This window comes from Lactuca sativa, chromosome 4 (genome assembly GCF_002870075.4).
Source record: "Lactuca sativa cultivar Salinas chromosome 4, Lsat_Salinas_v11, whole genome shotgun sequence".
Taxonomy (NCBI): Eukaryota; Viridiplantae; Streptophyta; class Magnoliopsida; order Asterales; family Asteraceae; genus Lactuca; species Lactuca sativa.
The window spans coordinates 119,294,542-119,305,567 of NC_056626.2; positions in this window are offsets into that span (position 1 = coordinate 119,294,542).

Consider the following 11,026-nt stretch of genomic DNA (forward strand, 5'->3'; position numbering starts at 1 on the left):
TATGGTTTATGTTGGCACCACATGGTATTTACGCAGGGCTGGCTTATACCCCTGGTTTGAGTTCCTTTATTGGTGAACTCTTTATGCCTTACTAAAGCTGGTCTTTGAGAAATTTGTTCTAATTTGCTTCTTAAAGACCATAGGTGTAGCCAAGATCTCATCTTGAGGCTCACCCGATTATTCTTTTCTCATTAGTAGAAGTATGACTCTTCTACACTCATGCCACATGTTCTTTTGTATGTTTGCTATGATGTGATTGATGAACATGTTTTGGGAGAAAGGTTATGAGCCTTTTTTTGCAAACTCCCTGGCTACCTCCTTGTAATGATTTCGCTCGTGTGACGTTGGATGATCAATCGTTGTTGTCATACGGTAAAGGTACACATCCTCTTTTTTTTTCAAGCTGGAAAATAAGGAGCATTTGAATTGCCCTTTCTGTTTGATCTAGTTTTGTTTCGAGTGTAATAAGACTGAAAGTAGTAAAGTAATTTTTGCTGATTACATTTACTTGTTAAAACTAATACACAATAACTTTGCTAGCATTAATTCTATCTTTAATTCTCGTTTTAAGAGAAAAAGTGATGCAGGCTCTACGCATTCCCCGTTCTTGGAATGGCACGCCCGTCCTGAGCTTCTAGGACATAAGCACCATTCTTATGGGCTTCCATAATTTTGTATGGTCCTTCCCACGTGACATTGAGTTTCCCCAATGGTTCAACGTGGCTAGACTCTTTCTTTTTTAGCACCCATTCTACAACTTTGAAGTTCTTCACCCAGACTTTTCGATTGTAATAGTTCTCAGTTTGTGATTTGTATAGTGCCCGGTGCACTTGTGTCGCCTCACCTTTTCCATTGAGCATGTTGAGGTCCTGACACCGCCCTTCTTCATTAGCTGCTTCCTCAAAACTCTCTGTTTTCAAGGAGCCTGCCACTATTTCCAGGGGGAGGACTGCTTTTGTCCCATAAGTTGAGCTAAATGGGCTTTCTCTTATACTTGACCTTGTTGTGGTATGATATGACTAGATCACGGTTAGAAGTTCATCCACCTAGGTGGAATTTGATCTGAGTAACCTTTTTTTCAAACCATTGACTATGGTTTTTTTTATTGATATCGCAGTCTGTCGATTGACCAAAGAATGCGCTACTGAGGTGAACCGACGATGGATTTTCTTCTCTTCGCACCACTCCTTGAAGGGGCTTCCTTCAAATTGCGTGTCTTTGTCACTTATGAGGATCCTAGGAGTTCCAAAATGGGTCAGGATGTTCTTGGTCAGAAATTTTATCATTTACTTGCCAGTGACTGTGGCTAGTAGTTCCTCCTCTATCCATTTGGTAAAATAATCCACGACTACGAGCAAATACTTCACGTCCCCCGGTGCCGGTGGGATAGGTCCCACTATATCGATCCCCCATTGATGGAAGGGCCAGGGGATGGTGATGCTAGTTAATGGCATGGATGGTTGATTTTGGAAGCAAGCGAATGCTTGGCACTCTTTACATTTCTTGGTTAGGGTTGCGGCGTCGTTGTACACGTCTGGCCAATATACCCATATGCAGAGTATTTTGTCGGTGAGTGCGCGAGCACCTTCTTGTGCTGATGCGTCCCCATAATGGTTTTCTTTGATGAATGTTTTCCCCTCTGTTTTAGAGATGCACTTGAGCCATGGGCTTAAATATCCACTTCGGTACAGTTGGTTGTCCCTGATTGCAAAATGGTGTGCTCTGATTTTGACCTTTCTCGCCTCCTCTGGGTCGTCCGGGAGCACGCCATGGCGCAAGTAATTGACATAGGGTTTAGTCCATTATGGAAGAGCCGATATTGTATTAACCTTTTGGTTATCAATACTTCTCTCCAGGAGTACTTCGACCAACACTTTCTTTGTGAGGTGATCATATGAAGTAGAGGCCTGTTTTCTGAGAGTGTCTGCCCTTGCATTTTTTCCTCAGGAGATTTTTTTTATTGAAAAGTTTTTGAATGTGCTAGCTAAGCTACAGACCGCGTCTAGGTATTTCTGCATCCCGGGGTCCTTTACCTCATATGTTCTGTTTATTTGGATTGTGACAAGTAACGAATCACTAAGGGCCACTAGTTTTTTTGAGCCAACCTCTTTGGCTAGCCTTAGACCTCCTATGTGTGCTTCGTACCCTGCCTCATTGTTTGAGACTTGGAAGTCAAACCGCAGCGTGTAAGTGATATCTTCACCCTTGGGGATTTATATGATCAGTCTTGTGCCTGAACCTTCTTTGCTTGTTGTGTCATCGGTGTATAGCTTCCAGAGTTCTTTGCCAGCTTCAGGCTCGAGTAGGTCAACGGAGATCGTTGTTGGCACTCCCTTAATGGTATATAGAATTTCAGCCAGGAAGTTTGCGAGGGCTTGTGCCTTGATGCTAGTCTAGGGGTGGTAATGGATATCATGTTCGCCTAATTCTATGGCCCACTTAGCCAGGTGACTGGACTTTTCCAACCTTAACATCACTTGCTTTATTGGATAACTAGTCAGAACATCCACCTTATGGGCTTGACAATACATCCATAGCCGTCTGACAGCGTATACCAGGGCGAGGATAAGTTTTTCTAAGGCTAGGTAATTGACCTCTAGTCCTTGTAGGGCCCCGCTAACAAAATGGATGGGAACCTGCTTGCCTTCTCTCTCGACCACTAACATAGAGGAGATGGCTTCTTCGGAAGCTACTAGATACATCTGTAGCGTTTCCCCTGGTAACGGGCAGGTGAGAGTCGGTAGTTGGTGTTGGGCATCTTTTGGTTGTTGCAATGCCGCATCCGTTTTTTCTGTCCACATGAATTGCTTGTGTCCATGCACCCTTTAAGTGTTTAGTACAAGTGGAGCGCTTGTTCTGCAGATTTGGTGATGAATCTTCTCAATGCTGTTAACCTGCCGTTCATCTCCTGCACACCCTTGAGGGTGTGAGGGGTTTTCGATTCAAGGAACTCCTAGATTTTTGTGGGACTGGCCAGAATTCCTTCCTTGGGTATCTGATAGCCAAGGAATTGCCCTTCCTTTACTCCGTAAGTATATTTGGTTGGGTTTAACTTCATCTTCGCTTTGGTTATCGTTTAGAAAGTTTCTTCAACATCGTGGAGTAATGCCTCTTCATTGTGGCTCTTATCTACCATGTCATCGACATAGACTTCGATATTCTTACCAATTTGATCGGCGAATACTTTGTCCATGAGCATTTGATAAGTAGCACCCGTATTTATGAGTCCAAAAGAAATTTTATGGTAGCAGAAGGTGTCCTTTTCGGTGTGGAAGGCAATTTTTGTTTCGTCCTCTCGTTTCATCTATACTTGATGGTAGCACTTGTATGCATCAAGGAAGCATTTGAGCTGAAATCCATCAAGCGATTAGACCTTCTGATCAATCTCCGGGAGAGGATAACAATCCTTTAGGAATGCATTGTTAAGGTCCGAGTAATCAATGAACATTTGCCATGACCCATTGGCTTTCTTTACCATGACGAGATTTGTGATCCATGTTGGGAACATTACTTCCCTGAGGATGCCGGCGTCCACCAGATCAGCCACCTCTGCGTTTATGGCCTTGTTTCGTGCTGCCGGCTGGCCCCTCATTTTTGTTTAACCAGATTGCTTACAGGCATGATATTAAGGTTGTGTTTTATAACCTGTCGATCAACGCTTGTCAGATCTGTTGGTTTCCAGGCGAAAACGGAGGAGTGTTGCTTCAGGAGTGCAACCAGCTGTGACCTGGTCTCATCTGATAAGTGAGCTCCGATTCGCACGAGTTGTTCGGGATATTCCATGTTTATCTGGTGTTGCTTAGTGGAACATCCCTCCTTGGACATCTTTGGTGCTCGCAAAAGCTCTGGAGAGGCTATGATCTGGTGGCAATGTTGTGCTCTGGTGTTTGTCGCTAGGACCGTCACTGATCCCTAGCGTGTGGTAAATTTAACGATGTCATGGATCATTGACGGTACGAGGTACAATAAGGAGATTGCTGATCGTCCGAGCAGAATATTGTGTTCTGCTGGGTACCGGATCACAGAGAATTCAATTGTCCTTGCGATTCGATACCTCTCGTTGTGGATGACCAATGTTAAGGGTAGACGAACAGTGCCCAATGGCCACAAGCTATGCCTAGTGAATCCTACCAATGGTCCACTGGTTGGGGGTTGTAGCCCCTCCTTCAACGCGTCTGGTAGTTTCCGGAAACAATGCTCATAGAGTATATCAGAGCAACTACCATTGTCAATGTATATTTGATGGACTGTCATGTTACGAATGAATCCAGATATTAGGAGTGGGTCTCACGGATCCTAGTTCGATGGTATGGGATCGCTGCTCGAGAAACTAATGTTGAGTAGGTTTCTCGAGAGTGCCTTGAACTCGTCTTCCGCATAGTGAGGTGTGTTTCTCTTACGAGAGTTAGAGATGGAGAGTACGTCTATGCCGTCATATGGATTTTTCTACAACAGACCGAGATGCGATATCGCCATTTGAGGTAATGAAACATCCGACGACAGTTTCTGGAAACTGCTCTGGAGTACTAGCTCTGCTATATCATCCGTAATTGGCAGGATCTGTGCCATTAGCACCTATATTGGGGCCTGTGTTCTTCACTCATGATGATGGTCGTTGCTTAATGTCACCGATATTCTGAACAAATCTTTTACTGCCATCCTAGATGTTGTAGGTTTTAGATCCCCCCTTTTGCAGAGAACCAACATCGTCTATTGGTTGTATCACTTTGATGATATGTCCGGATGGCACCAAATGTTATGACATGTTCTACAGGGGTTTGAATGTCGGAATAGATCTGTTCTGGAAGCTTACTTCAGAACACAACACAGAAGAATCGTTAAAGGACGTCCGGGTGTTCTCCGGGGACATCGCTCTGATGATCAAGTTTGTTTTCTGAGAGAGGTAATTTTAGGGTAACGTTCGTGTGAACGAAGATGGATCCCTTCCTTGAGGCGGAAGAGATCCTTTTATACCTGTTTCTAACGGATCGTGGGGACCTTTTCTGATGAGCGTGAGACGTGGCCTCCTTTGACTGGGAGGATAACTCCCACAATAACTAACTGCCTGGTGACCTTAGTTCTGGGTGTCACCTAAGCTTCTTGTCATATCCCGATTGGTTGTGAGTGAATGAGAAGATCACGGGGCATTTCGTCCCTCGTAGAGGGAAACGAACTACCATCTTGGTGCTGGACTGCCTTAGCCAAGGTCCTGACGAGATAACGTCTCGTTTATGCTTTTCGTTACATTTAACGTTGTCGTTCCTGGTAACATTAACACCCACCAAGTATCATCTTGCAAGCTGTAGAAAGATTAGATCATCAACCAAAGAAGGGAAGAAGAAATAACAACATATGTAGTTGTTTGGGTCCTCTTCGGAGTCTTAGAAGTTGATTAAGAAGTATGAACTTTAGAGACACTAAAAAGTTGCCAACATGGAGTTGGATGATAGTCCTTCTGATGAAATCTTAAGATTGGAGTCTAATACACAAGTATTTGATCCAAGAGAGAAAATACATGTAACATTCAATACTTCTATTCTCTGCAATAGAGAAAAGACATTGAGAGGAAGACATTTCAACAATTGCAAGCAAGTGAGTAAACAAGAATGCAAGGTTTAGTCTTTAAGCATAAAGTGAAGTGCTTACCCATTAGGCCTTTACACTTTAAGACAACCATGTCCCTATGTCATGAACATGTCTCTTAGGGTTCTTTCTTTACATTAAAAAAATGCAAACACCATACTTCCTCTAATCCATGTAACATTCGGCAATAAGAAGAAAAAGAAAGAAAGAGGTTCAAATTTTATAAAACAAGTTTATAAAATATAAACTCTAACTTTTAGGTAAAAGACAAAAGAATTTATCTAGTCCAAAAAGGGTTATACATGACCTATTAATTCATACCATATGAAACAATATGTTACTTTCCATTGAAAATTAATATTTTGATTAAATAAATAATTTCCAATTTTGGTTATAAGAGTTTACTGAATATTTATTAAAATCAATTTCTAATAAATACTCAATTATATCAAGGTGTTATTAGTATGACCCATTAGTATCATATGTTAATTAGGAATATCACTTTAATATGATTCTTCACCATACAAGATCCTTCATCTCATACTCATCTTAACTGATTATCTTATCCTCCATAGAGGCGCTTCATACTCTTGTGCTTTATCATACCTCAAGTCAGCCATTTCTCTTATCCTTTTTTATCAATCATTTGGCACTCGGACTTATGACTCACCCTCAAGTAACGAGTGTAGATGCTCATGGAAATCATCATCATCATCTTTATCATTATTGTCATAAAATATGGACTAAAACTCATTAAGTCCCTCTCACAACGAATATCGATGAGATACTCAACAAGTCAGTATATGTCAAATATTATCACTCATTTTTCAATAACTTCATGAGTTTGCAAATCATGCAAATCAATATCAATCACATTAATCTCTATGATACTCATAGTGTGGTTCGTTTATTCAAATATCTATGAATCACTCAGATTGCTCAAATTAATAACAATCGATCAAATCAATTACTTTGATTAATATCAATCGTTAAGATCAATATGAATATTCATATCAATTACTTAATCAATCTCTTGACTCACTCGTATCAATGATCAATTATTCAATTCAATCACTCTTATCACTTAGATCAATCACTATTATTGATTAGATTAATCACTCAGATTGATTATATCATTCACTCAAATCATTTACTCATATAAATATTAATCGCTTAGATCAATCAATCAAATCTATCAATTGCTCAAATCAATCACTCTGATCAATATCAATTACTCAGATCTAGTACTCGGATTCCTCAGATCAGTACGATCAATCACTCAAATCAATATCATTCATGCAAATTAATTACTCATATTGATATCATTTACTCAAATTAGTCACTCAAATCAACCATAATGGATCTTTTTTTGGGATTAAACCTCGACACCTCTCGGAGACCTATATACATATCTCTATGATCAATCTCATATTATAATTATGCATCGCCACCTCTTGGGGGCCTAATCACGTGATTAAGCCTAATCACCTCTTAGAGGGTCAATCATAATATAGTCTACATGGGCAAACCCAATCACCTCTCATGGGCTAAACAAGTAAGTCAATTATCTACATGAAATGATCCAATAGCCTCTCATATATCGATTATGTTAGTCTATCAATTGTCTAATCGCCTCTCAATCTCACTGCAACATGTTCTCTCATTTTCAAATATAGCATTCTGCTTATTGTCATGTCGCGGTTACTCTCCGTCCGCATCGTGGTTAGCAATGTACATTGCTATTTATCGGTCTAAGTACATCATGTATCTATGATCATTGTGCCATATATCTCTAGTCATCGCGCCACATACTCCACAACTTTTTATGCAATACTCCTTGTCATTATTAATATATACCTACAAAATGATCATTACTACAACATGAGTCTCACAGCTTAGTGAATAACAACTACTGTAACATAAATTATATAGATCATATATGCATATATCAACTCAGTATCAATAATATGCAACAAATAAATTACACCACTTAATGGTGTACACATATCAAATTTCTTAGTAACCAATTATCACTCAATCATAATCTATGTCTCAATCAATGATCTATCTCTGATCAAAGAATTATCTCATCAATGATCTATCTAACTAAAGATCAATCTCTCATGAATAATATATCTCACAATCATGATCTATTTCTCAATTGTGATCAATCTCTATGTCAATCAATCTCTCAATAATGATTTTGATGGGTTTTACATGTATTAACACAGATAAATCCTTAACACTTAAGGGTACATGCAACGTAAGGATCTATGTAATAGCTCTATTGAAGTAATATTTTATTGAACAACAAAAACTATAAAACCTAGGAAATTTTTCGTATTTAATAAACAAAGTAGGGTTTAGTTACCTTTTAGTTATTGTAGTAAATAACTATTCAAAAACCTTCTTATAGAATTCATGGAAGGAAGTACCACAAGTTCATGCCTCTAATGGTTCACACCCAAACCCTAGCAACCAAGGAACTTGAAGAGAGAGAGAGAGAGAGAGAGATAGAGAGGAGAAATTTCGGAATTCCTTTTACGAATGAAGGCTTTGAAGAAAATCAAACCCAAAAGGGGTTTAATGTCACACCCCGCTAATGCGGAAACACGAGGCGTGGCAGTACAAAGGGTCTCATAGCGAAAGTTTAAAGACAATACCAACCATAGTATTAAAAATAATTACAAATTTACAATGAGTTTGAACAACTTTTTAAAAGAAATTACAATGTATTTAAAAGTCAAGACATGCAAATGCTACTACAAGTTGTGTCTCTACGTGCCTCTTACTAGATGTTTCCTGAAAAGGCATGTAAAACGAGCGTCAACTATAAAAATAGTTGGTGAGAACTCACAGATTAAAAATAATATTGATTTCAAGAATCGAAATAAAAGTTTTCATAAATAAAAGTATATTGCTAAAATGATTTTTCAAGAATCGAAATAATATTTGTTGTTAAAAGGAGTAAACAATTTCATTGCTAAAACAAGTATATAAGTTTTCAGTAATAAAAGTTCGTTGCTAAAATGTGTATACAAGTTTCGTTGCTAAAATTAGTATACAAGTTTCGTTGCTAAAATGAGTATATAACTTTTGTTGCTAAAATGAGTATACAGGTTTCGTCGCTAAAATGCGATGTAAGATTCGTATGTGCATCAAGTTTCCATTCATGAGTTCACAACCCAAGCCTAATGACCGAATCGTGCCCTATTGACTACTTTGTGTATCGCAAACATAGTGTATAAAATGGTAAAATGCACTCAAGCAAATCGTGCGAGTGAGGAGTTTTCTACCTCCTGATAGCGCTATCCATAATAACCATAGGCTCAAAAGAGTTAATGAGTTGTTTCAAGAGATTCTAGGGACTTAACCGCGATACAGTCCTCATGAATTAAAGTAACATACATATACATACGAAATATAGCAACCAAGTTTATACGAGTCAAAATAAATACAACGAATATAAAAAGTTTAGGACATGCTTTTCCACCCCAAAACATTTAAAAACCGAAAATAAGGGAGTGGTGAATACTCACAATACATTGAGATCATGCAAATGGTGCATTGACTACGCTCCACTCGTACCACTATCGATTCCTACAATAATGGTATTCGCTAGTGAGTCTCTAATCGAAATCTAATACTAGTATATACTTACTACTATTATAGAATTATGCCAATATCGTGTCAAATTTAATATTGATAAGTTACAAAGATTTTTATGAAATCGTGAAATTTTATAACTCATGTGATTAAGATAATTTTTTAATATTAATTGAGGGCATTTCAATACATTTAAAGGTATTTTAAACTCCTAAAATTCCAAAAGTATTATCAAACAGTTTCCAAAATTCATCGAGTTTTACATTTTTGTTCCAAATACAGTATAAGTATTTTAGAAATTTTATGTTGAATTTTTTATGTGATTAACTATTTTTCCACATTTTTGTGCCTTCATAACAATATAAATTCATGAAAAGTAGAATCCAGATGATAAAAATTCCCAAACATCTCATTTCAGTTTTAATTGAAGTTAAAGACCTCAATATAAATTTTCTTGAAGTTTTGATTTGTCTAACTATTTTTCACCATTTTAGTTTCTTGAATAACCATAAAATCATGAAAAATAGTAAAGAGTTAATACAAATTACCAAACTTTAGATTTTGGTTCTAACTACATTAAAAGATTTCCAGATAAATTTTCATGGTTTATAGATATGTATAACTATTTTTCTTATATTTAATTTTCTAAATAGATAAAAATTCATGAAAACTAGCAATCAGTTAATAAAATTCCCCAAACGTTTTATATTACTACCATTACACATAATTAATCTGGAAAAAATATAAAAATGGATTTATAAACTGTTTAACCTAATTTTATGATTTTTGTGCATTTATTCTAATAAAAATGGAGATAAATAGAAAAGAGTTTCCAAAATTACCCAAAAAATTTTATTACTGTTATAAAAATAATTAAGTTGGTAAAAATATAAAAATGGATTTATAAACTGTTTAACCCAATTTTATGATTTTTGTGCATTTTTTCTAATAAAAAATGGATTTAATGTATTTAATCTTGGGAAAATAGAAGAACAATAGCATACAGAAGAGAGAAAACATCATAAATTTTATGTAGCATCCTAATATATTTTAAGGTGTTCTGGTAAATTTTCATGAATTTTGGATGGGTAAAACTATTTTACCTGTTTTTAGACCATTATAAATACAAAAATCGGGTAAAAATAGGAATGCATTATCAAAAATTCTGAAAATATTTTTCTAAGTCTTCAACATGGGGTCGGAGATGTAAAAATTATTAGGTAGCCATTTCACATTTTCTAAAGTGGCTTTATGATTTATTGGAGCTAAGCAAAAAGAAAATTCAAAACCATACTACACTCTAACAAAAATTGATGAAACTTAATTAGAGTTTATTATTTACCTTAAAGGTCGTCCAACAATTTATCTAGGATTTATAGATCTCAGAAAAGTATTTTATATTAATTATTGATCTATTTTCTTGCAATAAATATAATAATTCGAGATAATTGAATTATTTTCTAGAGATTTACAGATCATCTTATCTTGTTGATGGGAATCTGGGAAAAATCGGATTTGGTCAGAAAAAGAATTTTAGATATTTATTTGGAAATAAATCCTTCATGAACATATTTGAAAGCTTTTAACAACATACTTTGGAAATAAATCGGATTGTAACTTACTAGTAATGTAACTGGTACGTATGAACATGAAAGTATAACCTTGCTACCCAAGAGTATTCAATTGACTAGAAGAACCTTTATGTGTGTATATATATATATATATATATATATATATATATATATATATATATATATATATATATATATACATAATATATAACTAATATTTAGACCACCTTCGAACGGATAACTGATGCCCTTACAGCTACATCCCA